This window comes from Zingiber officinale, chromosome 2A (assembly GCF_018446385.1).
Source record: "Zingiber officinale cultivar Zhangliang chromosome 2A, Zo_v1.1, whole genome shotgun sequence".
In the NCBI taxonomy this organism is placed as follows: domain Eukaryota; kingdom Viridiplantae; phylum Streptophyta; class Magnoliopsida; order Zingiberales; family Zingiberaceae; genus Zingiber; species Zingiber officinale.
This window is the reverse complement of record NC_055988.1, coordinates 167,739,295-167,756,028: the sequence shown is the minus strand read 5'-3', so window position 1 is coordinate 167,756,028 and position 16,734 is coordinate 167,739,295.

The following is a 16,734-nucleotide window of genomic DNA, read 5'->3' as shown; positions in this document are numbered from 1 at the left end:
CTCCAAATAATGAAAAGTAAGGCAAAACTTCAGAAGATCCAAAAAAAAAAATCATGGAAAATGGTTTAATTCTACCTTCATTGCTGCTATTTCCTTTTCCATGTCTCCTCTCACACAATACAATAAGCAGAACTCACTGATATAGATTCAACAATTTGAAAAAAAAATTGTAAAGATTCAGCATAATAAAGTTGTTAGGTATTCAGCCCATATAGATCATACTCGCACACGAATTAACTTGATTCAGTGCAATAGATAGTACCCCACTGATATAGATTTAACAATTTGAAAAGAATTTATAGAGATTCAGCATAATAAAGTTGTTAAAAATGGCGAATTAAACACCTATCACGGGTACACTGTCAATCAAGAGATTCATGACAAAAGAGGAGGGAGAACGTAGACGGAGAGCTTCAGTTTTTTTTTGTCTGTGAAATGCCAACATTTTAGTCGGTTGTTTACATTCTGCCCTGACTAGTTCGACATTCGGTTTGTGCAAGTCGTACTCGCACACGATTCAACTTTCAATCCGAGCCTTAGATTTGCATCCCCTGTGCATCCACACGTGAGAGAGAGTCTATCCCTATACATTTATTTACATCATCAATATATGTGTAAATCAAACAAATATGCCATGAAACTCTCAATGTGAGACTAAAGTCTCATTCACAATAAAACTTATTTCCTTTCCACATCTTCTGCATTCACATATATCCAACAAATGGCTCCTTCCATGGGTTCCAAAGTGCAAGTTCTCGCAGGCTTCTCCAATGTACCCCTGCGGTCAATGCAAGTTGGGAGAAGGTAGGCCAAAGTCAAAACTGTTACTGTATGCATTTATGTGCCAAGACACTTCTTATATATTTTGTGCATAATTTTTTTATAAAGGTAAATATTTATCGTTAATTATTTATTTTTCTGTACGTATACTATTAATGATAAAGTTTCATGAATTAATGAGCATATTAATCTTAAAATAGTCTTTGATCGAATAGATATCTAGAGAGAAAATAGATATTTAGATCGGCGCTGAGTATGACTAGGTCGAAATAAATCGAGGGATAGATATCCAAGTTGTACTTGGAGATATCTTAAGTTTAGAGATACAATGGACACAATCCGCTTAAGAGGAAACCACATGTTAAATATCATTGATCATTCCTCTTATAAATGAGTGTAACTGATTTTTTGACTTGAAATTTTCATTTATTCTACGTGTGGAGTTATGTATTTTGATGTTGTTAAAAGCAGTTTTTAATCAAATTGTGATTAATATGATAGTTGGGTGTATGGTAAAGCGTAGAAAGAATAATGTTCAGTCAATAAAGAATTCATCGCTATCTTGGATTAAGAGTTAACATCCTTGTCGCTTGATAGAGATATTGACTTGAAATCTATGGTCATGGGAGAAATGATTTTATCATTCAAGAGAAGTCTATCTTGGAAATCAAGTAAAATAATTAATTTGATAATGATGCATAATATACCAAATTAATTTGGATGTAAGCTAGATGAAGAGATTGAATTATATAGTAATCGGTTCATGATGATTTATAGTTTAAGACTAATATTAATTTTATCACTTTGGATGACTAAAAACTATCGCTAAATGGTTCCCTTAGTTTGTGTATGAATTTACACTGTCTTCGTGCATAAAATCTAGAGAGTCGCACACATAATACGTAGACATGAACATTATATATAATTGATTATTTTAGTGGATACTAAAAATAATCAATAGGAATTAATTAGATTATTAATTAATTTTAAAATATTGAAAGTTAATACAAGTCAAGATAAAATATGGTTTTATTTGATTCAAATAATAGGGAGTAGAGATTTTGGATAGATACAATCATGATGATCCTTAGAAAATTTAAAGACTCATTAGCTCTTCATCTTCCTTGAAGAATTAATGGAGGTCATAACTTTTCATCTTCCTAATTAATGGAGGACATAATTCTACTTAAATGAAGAATTAATGGAGACTTTAACTCTTCATCTTCCTTGGAGACTATAAATAGTCACTCTTGGAAAAGTTGGATGGATGAGCTCTTTTTAACTTCTCTGTTTCTTCCATCAAAAAGAATCGATAGTGCTTCCAAAAGATTTTGTCGATCCAAGAGGCTAGTACCTAACGAATGATATCAAGCTCATGATCTAGTACGCATGGATACCGCTAAAGGAATCACACGTGGGACTTTTATTTGTTTGTGATATCATTCACGTCTATCGAGAACTTGAGGTATGTTTTTATGTTATTTTGTTTAAAACTATATGTACCACAAATAGATCCATGATTCAAGAGAAAATTTAATTTTAATCTATGTATTCTGCTGCGCTCTAAATCCAACAAAAACCTTATCTCAGGATCATAGAAAATCAGCTGCATCCATACTTAGATCGAAAACATGCCTGTAATCCTTGATGAAACCAACAATCTATTGGTATCTGGTTGTGGTACAATCTGAACGCGAGTAGAATGGTGTCTAACACCGCTTTGGCAAAGTCAAGGCTAGAGTTAGACTCTATCTCTTTAAGACGAATTTTATCCACACACGATGCTCACAGAATATCGTAATCGTCTTCTAAGATACAACGACTTTATCTTGTGATAACAACACTGCAAATCGCAAGATCTCCAAACTGAAGAAGCTTTTTGAACTCTCCAATACAAGTATGGAATGCAATACTTTCTTTGCTTGAAAGAAATTAAGTGATTGAAATGAGGATGTGAGGGATCTTATTTATAAGAAGGGGTATAATAACCTCTTAGTTCAATTAGATCACATCCATCCATTTTGAATTGGATGATGTAGATCATATCACTTTCAAAGAGACACGCTACCTCTTCATTAGATGTCACCCTTTAGAAATCAATGAATGAGATTAAGTCATCCAAAGGGTACTTAAACCTTTTAAATTGGATGAACAAGATTTGTCAATCTTGATTCAATGATCTAAATTTAATTTCTCATTTAAATTTTTAACAATCCCCTACATGAATGGAAATTGATACATGCATATTATCATCTAAGGAGAGTTCAATCGAAAGATTATTGCATCAGAAGAGGTAGTTTATGGCTTTGAACCTTCCGTAGTAAAGTATCATCGGATTTACTAGGTTGCTTAGTGAACGTGATATCTTGAACTACTTAGCAATTCATATAAACCAAGACAATGATACATATACAATAATATTTCTCACTTTTTTATAGTTCTCACTGTTTTATCTATTTTGGCCACGGACAATATCTTGGATTCATAATTATTCCATTGAGACGACCCATCTTTATACTTATATAGGTGACCTCCTATAAAGAGTATTCTATCATACTCTATTTTTTCAAGTATAGGAGTCATTAAAAGTTTATAACTTCACTATATATCGTAGGTAGCACTTTTCTATCCTAGGAATGAGAGGGGAACTAGTCCAAATGCTCACACGAACTTTCATAATTTCGTTGTCCAATTGAACCAAGATCTTGGGATCTCCGATCAACAAGGTTGGGTTACCATTATGAATATTCTTGTTTGTAGATTTTTAATCTCATTTCTCTTTATGTGTAGTATATTTGATATATATTCAAACCTTTGTAAACGGATCTGCTAAGTTATATTTCGATTTAACATAATTGACATAGATAACTCCGTTAAAGATCAACTGTCTAATGATATCATGTCGTCGACGAATATGTTGTGACTTACTATTATATAAGATATTTTGTGCCCTTGCAATTGTCGATTGATTATCACAATGTATCATCACGGTAGACACTAGTTGTCCCCAGCATAGGATATCTTTTAAAAGGTTACGAATCCATTTAGCTTCTTCTGCTGCTTTATCTAAGGCTATAAACTATGATTCCATAGTTGATCGAGGTATGTAAGTTTATTTCATGAATTTCCATGACACTACTCCACCACCAATGGTAAATACATATCCACGGGTATATTTAGAGTATTTTGTATCAGATATCCAATTTGCATTACAATAGCCTTTTAGTACCGCTGAATATCTCGTATAATGTAATTCATGCTCTAAAGTGTATCTTAAATATTTAAGGACTCTTATTAATGCCTTTCAATGGTCATCATTTGGATTACTTGAAAATCTACTTAATTTGTTGACTGCATATGCAATATCCGAATGTGTACAGTTAGTGATACACATCAAACTACCAATTATCCTCAAATATTTTAATTAGGATACAAGTTCACCATGATTCTTAGCCAAGTGCAAGCTTAAGTTCGTCGGTATTTTTTAGGGGAAAAATCATAACATTAAATGTCCTTAGTATTGTCTCAATATAATGAGACTGTGAAAGGATAATTCAATCTAATGTCTTATCGATCTTAATCCCGAGTATAACGTCCTCTATACACATATCTTTCATATCAAAATTTTTAGTCAACATCTTCTTAGTAGTCATAATTATATCATGATTAGTTGTCATGATGAGCATATCATCTACATATAGATAGATAATGGCAAACGGGTCAGGTGTGCCATTGCTATATATGCATTTATCACACTCATTTATTTTAAATCCATTTGACATCATAGTTTTGTCAAATTTCTCGTGCCATTGTTTTGGTGCTTGTTTTAGCCCATATAATGACTTCACGAGTATACACACCTTATTTTCTTATCTTAGAGCCACAAACTCTTCAGATTGCTCCATATATATTTCTTCTTCTAATTCACCATTTAAAAAAGTTATTTTCATATTCATTTGATGTATCTTAAGGTTATGTATTGCAGCAATAGCAATCATTACTCGAATGGATGTGATCCTTATTACTGGTGAATATGTATCAAAGAAATCAATTCCTTCCTTTTGTTTGAATCTCTTTGCCACTAGTCTTACCTTGTATTTTTAATAGTTCCATCAGCTTTATATTTCTCTTTTTTTGATCCATTATTTACATCTTAAAAGCTAAATTTTAGGTGGAATATTCACCAATTCTCAAGTATGGTTTTGCATGACGGAATTTATTTTTCTATTGATGACTAGGGGTGTAAACGAGTCAAGCTGCTCGTGAGTTATTCGGGTCTCGGTTCAATAAAATGTTCGTTCGAGTTCGTTCGATTAAGTTAATGAGTCGAGCTCGAGCCTGATTTCGAGCTCGAAAATATTATCGAGCAGAGCTCAAGTTTAACAGTATTTGGTTCATGAGCTCGCGAATGTATTTGTTAAGAGGCTCAGGAACGTGTTTGTTAAGAGGCTCATTTAAATATTATCTTCCAAACTTAAGAAATTATAAAGATAGAATTTAAATAATGGTTGAGATTGGTCTCCTCTTATCAATCCAATGGATGAGATTCTTTCAAAATCCAACGGATTAAATAGGGCTATATGGGAAATAAAAATCGTTCTATGTTTTGTATCGCCGAAGTGTCAAACCTCCATCTTATTGGACCGATATATACGTGAGAGGGGAGTGAATCACGTGATTTTCAGAAACTCTTCTTATCTTTTTAAAATTTAAAGTATATGAACATAGTAGAAAAGAAACAAACAACACCAAAAAAACACAAGTGGTTTACTTGATTCGGAGCTTTGGCGACTCCTACTCCAAGACCCAGGTCTCGCAGATCTATCGATGGGTAATTTCACTATCAGCCACTTCCGATACCTCCGGAAGAGGGAATCGAGTACAAGAATATGGATAGTATAACAACCTACACTTCCCTTTTAAAGGAGTAGAAAAAAATGCAACACTAATAACAGGTAACCAACAAGTTGGAGAGTTTGTGTGTTGTTGTTGGTCTGCCGGAGATAATCGAAGGTCCCGAAAGTGTAGTTTGAAGGTAGACAGACTTTCTAGAATTGCAGCAGGAAGCAGAAACAGTCGGAAGCCCAATCGAATGTGTCGTAGTTCGTATATCTGTTCTATGTTGAAGCCTTCTCGAGACCCACTTGTATAAGGCATGGAAGGCGCCTTCCATAGGTGTGGAAGGCGCCTCCAACCGATGAAACTTGATCCCGAACAGCTCGACACTCATCCACGGTGAAGTCAAAAATTTATCCTGGGGAAGGCACCTTCTATAGCCATGGAAGGCGCCTTCTATGAACAGTACGAAGGCGCCTTCGGACACTGTTCATCCGAAGACAATTTTGCTCTTTTTTTATGCAAGATAATGTTAGTCCAAATAATCTGCAACACAAGTATTAGGAGAATAATTAATAATAAAAAGTGGTAATCAGTTCCTGTCCTCCCAAGACTATGAACTAGTCAAGGTCTCAGTTTACGAACCCCAAATGGACCTAAACTGGACCGACGCCTAATATTCCCTCAACTGGGATGCGTCTTTACTTAGTCACTCTCTTTCAGTGACTTACCTTAATTTACCAAACATCCGATCAACCCGTCGACTTGTCTGGATTTCATGCTAACTATCTTATCGGTCTGTTGACCTAGCTAGACTTTATAGTTCCAAAAGAGATTTAAATATCTCCACAATGACATGATATTGTCTACTTTGGCCTAAGCTTTCAAGGTTTTACTCTTGGGCTCTACCCAAAAGGCCTCATGCCAATGGAGATATATTTTTCTTATAAATCCATATATTTTCAATGTGAGACTATGTTTGCAACCTTGCAAACCCAACAATCCCCCCTTAAACAAAGGACCACAAGATCTCCCTTAAGTATCAGGTCACTCTTGACCTGCCCTCAAGCATCGGGTCACTCTTGACCTGCTTAGGATTCTCTTAAGCATCGGGTCACTGACCTGCTCAGGGCCTCTCCTAATTCGTTCAAGGTTTCATCCACATGGTTCGATCTTGGATCGACTCGTGCTTCTTCCGGAGGTTAGTCCGGTGAAGAGCGATCTCGCTATGATACCAATTATAGGACCAAAAGGGATTTAAATATCTCCACAATGACATGATATTGTTCACTTTGGGCCTAAGCCCTCATGACTCTTGGGCTCTACCCAAAATGTCTCATGCCAATGAAGATATTTTTTTCTTATAAACTCATGATATTTCCCATGTATTTTCAATATGGGACTATGTTTGCAATCTTGCAAACTCAATAGACTTCTCGCCAGATATCCGGTCAGCCCCTTGACCTATTTGGACTTCGTACCAGCTATCCGGTGGACCTGTTATCTAGCTGAATTTCCTGCCAGATATTTGATCAACCTGTCGACCTATCTAGACTTCTCCTGTACACTTAATCAAGTGGTTAGATCACAACAAAACCTAACTTAACTTACTTGTTATTCATCAAAATCTGAGTTAGATCGTTAGTGCAAACTGCACCAACACATCCGTCACCTTGCTGATGTTGCCACCAACCCCAATGCTGCTAACCCTCAGAAGATCGGCAATCTCCTGAGAAACTCTTGTCGCCTCTATTGGTTGGTCCTAGGAAGATCGTATCGGTTCCACTGTACAAAAATTTTATACAAGTCCTGAACCTTTCTTAACAACCTATTGTGTTCTTTAGAAATTAAATTCGAAATTGCAAACGAAACTTAACATTATTGATTCCAAATTTAACTTATCTGTTCATAATGGTTTAGACTTTGATCGCAAACGATGCTTAACATTATTGATCCAAATCCACCTATGCTATAAATTCAATTAAATATTAATTTCTATAATTGGCTTCCAGGACTGCATGGCGAGGCACTAGACCTTCTTGTGTATGAGATCATCCACCACCGCCTAGACAAAGCCTTTTAAAGAAACCTAATATTTAATTTCCTTATATAACTCTAGGTTTAACCAAAAGGAACAATCGAATCACAAATTCGAAAAAACAAAACAAAAGAAACACAACTTTGAATATCTAATCTGAATATCTAGAATCACTAGCCTCTTGTGTTTGAAATTTATACAAAGAAAACTAGTATGATGTGAAAATAATTACTAGTTATACCTTTCTTTGTAAGCAATAACCTCTTGATCTTCTACCGTATTCCTCTTCTTATCTCGGACATTGTGTGGGCAACAATCTACCGAGATGAGAACCACCAAGCCTCCTTTCTTCTAGCAAGATTCAACCACCAACCAATGAGCTCCAAGGGATGCAAGAGCCAAGCCTCCTTTCTCTCCTTCTTCTCCAAGCTAGAACCGGCCACCAAAAATCCCTCTAGTGTTGATGCCACCGGCCACCAAGGAAAAAGAGAAAAGGAGAAGAGTAAGGACTAGCGCCGGCCACCACCAAGGAAGAGAGAGAGGAAAATCGAATAGAGTTGTCTCTCATGAAGACACCCTCTCTCTCTCTTTTAGAATTCTTGGTCTTGGCAAATAAGAAAATTTTAAATAAAACTTCCTTATTTTCTTTGTCATCTTTAGTACCACTCTACCAAGACCAACAATGTTGGAAGTTGCAGAATTACCCATGATTAGTTTTCTCCCATGAATAGGGGTATAAGTTGAAAATTGTGCCTTATCAGAGTAAATGTGTCGTGTGCCACCAGTATTAACCCACCACTACCTTTGATTGTCCACCAAGTTAGCTTCAAATACAATGGCAATCAGGCCTAATTCTAACAAGTATATTGGCACTGACTTGTCTTTAGTTATGTGCACTTGAGTGACTTTTTTTGGACGTCGACAGTCTTTGGCCTTGTGATTCGTTTTATCATAGTTGTAGCATGTTCCTTGTGTTGGAGCAATCTCAATGGTCCGTGTGACCATGTGTTTTGGTGTTTGGACAAAGAGTTTAAGTTAGATTCACCCTTGTATTTGATACGTGTATATGAATGTGCAGGTTTGCATGATACATATATGACTCAACTTTATGACTTCGGGTCCGTGAAGGATGGAGCATCCGAGGGACCGTGGACAAGGCAGCAAGGACAAGGGTAGAGGGAAGAAACTTCGAGACATACGCAAAGGATGACATTGGAGACGAGTCGAGGGCTTGGATGCATCCGAGGGACGAGAGCCAAAGGAAGTAGGCTTGAAGGCAAGAGGTCAAAGATGTGAAGAAAAGTCAAGTGAATCGTAAAGGTCCGAGTGCGAGAGGAATGTACTCGGAAAGGGGAACTCTAGGTTTAGGGTTGTACCAGTCAACTGGTGTATGTATCAGTCACTGCCAGTCAAGCTGGAGAGAACATAATACTTCTATTCTCTCAACCGAAGTGGAGCAATCGACTGGTCTTAACACCAGTCGACTGGTATCGAGCTGTTGGAGCTGTAATGGTTGAATTCCACAAAAGTCCAGTTGACTGGTGTTAACACCAGTCGACTGGTAATGGTAGTTTTAGGTTGACTATTTTTCCTAAGCTCTATATAATAGAGCTTGGGATGACAGACCTTGGTTGACGAAATTAAACTTGGTTAAAGTCTAATTAGAGTCTCCAAGCCTACGTTGCAATCCGTGTGTTCTTGGTCGAGTTGTGGTGAGGTTTCTCCACCGATAAGGAGGATTGTATTAGCCAAAGTTTCTGGGGACTAATCCACTGATGGATAGGGATCGTCTACCTTCCGGGCAGTCGTGGAGTAGGAGCTCTAATCTTTGAACCACATAAATCAGCGTGTTATGATTTGCATTTCCTTTCTCTAGTTTAACTTTCTACTTGCTTTATTTGTATTTTCGTTTGCGCACTAACTTTGTAGAAAGAATCGATCAATTGGGGGCAACGTCTATTCAACCCCCCTTTTATCCGGACATAAGATCCCTAACACCTTGGAACTTTTTGTCCCTCCCTTGGCTCTGCCCCTTTGTCGGGATACTTTTTTTCTTGTTAGTGTTTTGTTCCATCATATTTGCCTTTGCAAATATAGGTATTTTTATTGATTCTGATTGTTTGTGATTGTCTTCTTCAATTCACAGTCTTATAATCAGATCCTCAAGTCCCATCTCTTTTTGCTTGTGCTTTAGATAATTTTTGAATTCTCTTCACGAAGGTGAAAGTTTCTCGATTATTGTGGCAACTTGAAAGGACTCATTCATTATCATGCCCTCGACATACAAAGTATGTAGGATCAACTGCAACTCTTGAACTTGAGTTGTAACAATTTTGGAATCAATCATCTTGAAGTTTAAGAATTTTCCAACGATGAATTTCTTTAGTCCGACATTTTCTGTTTTGTACTTCCTTTCGAGAAATTCTTATAACTCCTTTGCAGTTGTCATTGAAATATACACGTTGTATAACGTGTTGTCCAAGTTATTGAGGATATAGTTTCAACATAAGAAATCAATATGCCCCCAAGCATCATATGCCACCCTCTTATCTTTATCAGTCTCGCCTTGAAATATGGAGGGTGCATCTTTACGTATAAACCTCACAAGGTTTAATGTAGTTAGGTAAAATAATATCTTTTGTTGCCATCTCTTGAAATCCATACTTGTAAACTTATATGGTTTCTCGCCATGCACCGGTGGAATAAGAGCCGTCAATGATTAATCAACTAAGATTGCACGAACAAACTAGTCTTAAAATTGTTGGTATGTGGTCGTGGTGCAATATGAGCGCGGGCAGAATGATGGTATAACACCGCTTTGGTAAAGTCGAGGCTAGAGTTAGACTCTATCTCTTTAAAATGAATTTGCCTCGTACATAGTGCTAACGGAACACGACTATCATCTCCCAAGATACAACGACTTTATCTTGCGATAGCAGCACTGCAAATCGCAAGACCTCCGAACCGAAGAAGCTTCTCAAACTCTCCAATGCAAGTATGAAATGTAATGTTTGCTTTGCTGGAAAGGAATTGAGCGATTGAAATGCAATGTTTGCTTTGTTTGAAAGGAATTGAGTGATTAAAATGAGCATGTGAGAGATCTTATTTATACTAAATGAAGAGGTATAAAAACCTATAGTTCAACTATATCTCATCTATCCATTTTGAATTGGATGATATAGATCACATTCTTTTCTAAGAGACACACTACCTTTTCATTAGATACCATTTTTAGAAATCAATGAATAAGATTGAGACATCCAAAGAGCACTTGTCTCTCAAATTGGATGGACAAGATTTGTCAAACTTGATCCAATGATCTAGATTTAATTTCTCATTTAAATTTCCAACACAATGTTCTCATCAAACTTGAATCCAGGGTTCCAAATCAGAGACTCGTAGCCAAAAACCCATAGCACCATTTTCGAATCCCTGCATTCCGATTCCAAAAGAGAATAAACTTACTTTCTGAGACATTGTAGTTTCGTTCTCCTATCTAACTCCAAAGTTTGACATTTTTCAATAGACACCATCACCTAATGCTGAATCTTTGACGAACAACATTCCAATTGCAAAACTTGGCCGAGAACATCAAAAGGGGCAAAAATAAATTCACCGAAAAGGGGATCTAATCCGAGGAGAGATTCGAGCGATGGAGCAGAGGACTGGAGGAGAAGAGATTGATCCACCACCTTCTACTCTTCCAATCAGTGACCTAACAAGCAACTTCGACCAATGCAGGCGAAAATAGAGACAAATCAGTTGACAGATCGAGAGCTTGAATGAGGGTTTTTGCGTGGGGAATTTGAGAGAAGACCAAACTCCCGTAGAACACACAATGAACCAGCTGGTTGGGATCCGCCACTGTGTTAATCCTCGCCCCCTTTTATCAGATTTGCTAAACTTTTGGGTCGTCCGTCACTAGTGCTTCCCGATTTATTCTAACGGTCGGTGGAAAACTTTCATGGGACCGGACAAACCATCTCAGGCTCAACGTTACCTATCTTGATTAATTTTTTTCATGATATGAACATATTAGTGATGGATTTATATATGTTTGATTGGACCTGTTTAAGGTCCTTTGCTCATTGAGGCTGCTCCAGATATGTTAAAATATTATCGAAATAATAGGTTCTAAACTATAACATGAGTCTGATATGGAATCATATCAGTTCTAAGTTAGGTATAATATTAAATCATATCAGATCCATGTTGAACCTGATATAAATCCCAATCATGCGCAATGTAGCTCCTGATATGATTTTATATCATGCTCAACATGAACTACATTGGGGTTTAGAGCTGATTATTTAAATAACATTTTAACATCTCCAAAAAGTCGAAATAAGTAATAGAGGGCATTGTTGGACTTGTACCGTCTAAAAAATCCAAATGACTTGAAATATATCTAATTAGACTTGTCTAGGTCTATCAATGAATTTTGATCAAAATTCACTGACGAATCTAAACAAGAGTGATTTCACTCATTTCAAGCCCTTTGAATTTTTGAGACAGTAAGTAGTCCAACAATTATACCAAGTTCAACGTGACCCTGATATAGATTCATGTGGATTGATATGGATTATGTGCCCAACATAGCGGTGAACAAAATTTTATAAAATTGAATTAATTGAACCGAACCGATTAAATTTAGAAATTTAGTTTGGTTAATTCAATTCTCTATTTTTTTAAAAGAAATAGTTAATTCGATTCATTTAATTTAAAATTTTATAATTTGGTTAAATAGAATAAGAATATTAGTTTATTTTTTAAAATAATTAATTAAACAAAGTCTCTATTTTTTTAGTTAAACCCATATAAGGTTTTTAAAAATTTTGGTTAACTCAATTGATTCAGTAGAAAATCGAATTAATTGATATTTTATCAGTTCATGTAGTTTGCTTGTCCTAGGGGAATTCTGTTTGTTCGGTTGATTTGAACTTTTTTTGATTTGTTTGATTTTCGATTTATTTGGTTCAATCGCTTCGATTATGACCAAATACTCAACCCTAAGTCCCACGTTAGAGTTTAAAGTTGATTCTTTCTTATTATATTTTAATATCTCCGGAGAAGTTGAAATAAGTAATAAAGAACACTGTTTGACTCCTAATAATCTCAAAAATTTACTAGACCTTAAATGTATCCAATAGGACATGTTTATGTTGATCATTAGGTTTTGACATGAAATGGGCTCGATATGTGTCCATACATAAGAAAGAGGAAAGTTGAAAGAGGAAAGAGAAGAGAGAAAGAGAAAATAGAAAAAAAAAATCAAATTTGGTAGGAGTGGTAAAATGGAAAGAGTACATAATTAAGTGCATCTTTTGATCAACTCGGAAACCTACGATGCTCTTTAGTAGATTGTGGTTAATTCAAATTCACATGAAAATTCTATATCCACCCCAATCTTTAACTAGCTTGACATGACGACTTTTGAGCCAAAGAAATGGTGACCAATAAAGTTAACAAAGTTAACTAGCTCAATATAACATTGGCCAACATTGCAGGCAAGATCGTGGTAGCGGCCCCGCGGGGGGGGGGGGGGGGGCACAAGCAGTTGGTCGCGCGCCAGTCAAACTCATGGTGGGGGGGTCACGAGCAACTTGGCCTTGACAGGCCAAGCTTTGGTGATGAAATAAAAGAGGAGAGGGTGTTGTTCCGAGTACATGGTGCTGGAGACGAGTTCACGTGCGGGAGGATGAGGAGGACACCGATAATTGAAGGAAAAGAAAGAAACACACACCAAACCAAATTAGGATTTGCTAACCACCTATGGAATTAGGAGCCCATCATATCGTTGATTCCCGACAAGATCATGATTTCATATGTGTTTAACATCGGGTTTATTTTTAAGTCGTTAATCACCGATAGAGTCAAGAGTTTATTGTTGATTCCCAATATAGGACAAAAAAGATGATTCGCTCGGCTCCAGCGCCACTACCAACCTACAATATGGAGGAGGTAAATCATGGATGACTACTAGCCATCAATGCAGATGACCAAGGCATAGGGGAACGTTTACTTAGACACGACGAGTTTTGATCCCAAGACTTCATCTGATAATATCCTATGTGATCCTGTCCGAGCGTAGAGTCGATGGACGCTGGGGACGTGACGCTCTCCGTTGTCCTCTGATGATGGTGTAGACCTCCGATGAACCTGCAAAGAAGCCGAGCCGGGAGGGGTTTCCCGGCGACGACCCTCCGACGCTCAAGTCAAGCAGTGAAGAAGAAGAGAAATGAAGTAACGCTACTGTGCTACAGTAATGAGAATCGCATACCTCCGTCGAAGTCTGGGGGTCCTTATATAGGACCCCGGGGAGGCATGTGCACGCTTCTTGATCCGTGCACACTTCCCCAAACATACCTCAGTAGGGTTGTGTCAGAAAAGCATGTCTGACGCCATTCCGCAATCGTCCGAGCATATCCTGGATGTGACGGTGGAAACTTCCACCGTACGATACTCTGTGCGCTCCGGCCGCCGACCATGCTGTTTGTCGGCGGCAGGTGTCTCGAGGACGAAGTTACCAGTTGCCCTTTTTGTCTCCTAGCGCTATTACCTGTTCCCGGGCCGAGCGGACCAGCCGCTCGGCGCTCATGGCCTCCGGGAATGCGCATACCTCGGCTCGGGCGGGGAAGCCCTGCTCATGTGCTCAGATGAAATTGCGCCTCATTGTCCTACGGCTCGGCCGAGCGGCCTGTCCGCTCGGCCCATAGACTCTTTTACCTGAGCATCGGAAACCCGACCCCTGGTCGGGCTGTCTTTCGTCCGGTCCGGGAAACCCTTGGCCGGATGTCCGGTCGACCCGCTACTCCGCTCGGCATGACATTTGTACGCTCGGTACGACCTTGGGATTGACCCTCTTGACCATTGACCTCCACGTGCCGTTGACCTCCCGCCAACGAGGGTCCCCCGTCCTTACCACCGGATCACTATGTATTAACCACCGCACCACCCCGAGGTTAATTTCAAATAGAATCATGATTTCACGATTAGGTCCCCTCGGGACGGTCTAGTGGATAGCACATGAGGATTTGTCACCATGAAGTATGGGGTTCGAATCTTGACAAAGTCAAGGTAAATACCTCTCTTATGTGCTAGTCATTATTCCAAAGGCTAGTAGCCGCCTGTGATTTACCTTATACGTGTTGACCTTAGGATGGACTAGCGGGGGCGCTGGAGGCGAGTGTATTCGTCTTTTTGCTACCATGATTTCACAATTAGTCTTAATGACTAAAAGTCATCCATGATTTACCTTTTTCGTGTTAATTTAGGGATAGATTGATGAGAACGTTGAAAGTGAGCGGATCACCTTTTGTCATATGATTCCATAGTTAGTTTATTGTTATTTTGTGTTAGTTTCGTAGTGATAGAAACGGTTGGTAGGAAATGATTGCGTATAAGGGTCTCCTGATTTATTAAACGTATTCGATCATATGATTTATTATTCTATAAGTAATTGTCTACATCATTTATTAAATTAAATAAGTATATGCATGTCGTTTACATTTTTTTATTAAATCAAAATCAAAATAAAAAGGACGTTCTCTATTTAACGAACAGTCCATTATGGACGTTCTTGTTTTTTTTTAAAAATATTAAATAGATGATTTCTCATATATTTTATCTCAAAATTATCTTTTATTTTTATATTATAATAGTTATGAGTCATTATTATAATGGGCAACGTCTACTACTAACACTTACTATGACATTGTATTAATATCAAGGACGGTGTATAATAAAATATTTAAATTATCATTCAACTATTAATGATTTATAATCAAAAGGAGGAGTATTTTTTGATTTATCATGATTATCGATAAAAAATTTTTATAGGATAGATCATCATCTTAGACTAATTAATAAGATTAACTGGGTTTAATATTTTTTTTACTGTGACACTGTAATAACTCTTATTTATAGAGTTATTATAATATTTACCAAATACTATATTATATAGTAAGTCATATAGTAGCTACTAATTAGAGTTTTATATTTATTTTTAAATGATTTAAAGCCTCCTTCAAGTTTTATAATTTAAAATTCATGTGCAATTGTGTAACTGTTTTGTTCAGGTGGCTATTACAATTATTTTCAATTGATTTTATCCGACAAATTAATTTTAACTAAATTGATAAAAAAATATTTTAATATAATAATATTTTATATATAATAATTTTGATTAAAATGTAATAATTAAAATTTTATATTATAATAATTACCGAGTTCATTACAATAATATTTGAATAAGAAATATTTTTTATATAAAATATCAGCATCTTTTTTATTTTTCCTTAAAGGACATCCTTATTATATAATTGGAGAGTCCTTTCTAATTTTTGTCAAAAATAATAATAATAAATAAATGGAAAAGGTGATTGGTCACATGTGGAAGTTGGAACATTACATAAAAGTCCCCTGAATTATTTAAAAATAATTTTAATGAAATGGTCAAAGTGAGTTAAGTAAGCAATGATCTCATCACCACGACAATTTGTCACTTATAATTTAAACAAATAATATAATAATAATAAAATGAAAGACAAATAAATAAGAAGGATAATAAAATTAAATAAAATAGTGTTTCTTTGTATAATAAAATTTTAGTTTCTTATCTTCATTTGTCTGCGTCGCATCGTTATTTTTTATTTCCAAGGATAAAAATGACAGAGCAATTAAATGAATAATTTCATAAAACTAAATATTTTAAATAAAAAATAAATTATATTATAATTAATTCTTATTTATTATTAAAATAAACAATGTCACTTAACAAACAAAAAAACTAGATTACATGATCAATTTTAAATGTTTTTTAATTTGCTTTTATTGATTACAAATATATATATTGTTTTATCAAAGCTACTACAATTACGTCGGAAAAAAATTAGGATAAAAAATAAAATAATCAAATATTAAATTGTAATAAATCAGCACTTTTTTTTAAAAAAATTATTATTGATAGATACATTTGCACAATTTTAGATCCGATGACGTATTAATTACAAAAATGCCAAGAAAAACAATGATCTGACAAACGCAATGACGTCATTTGTCAGGCGAAGAAGACTATAAAT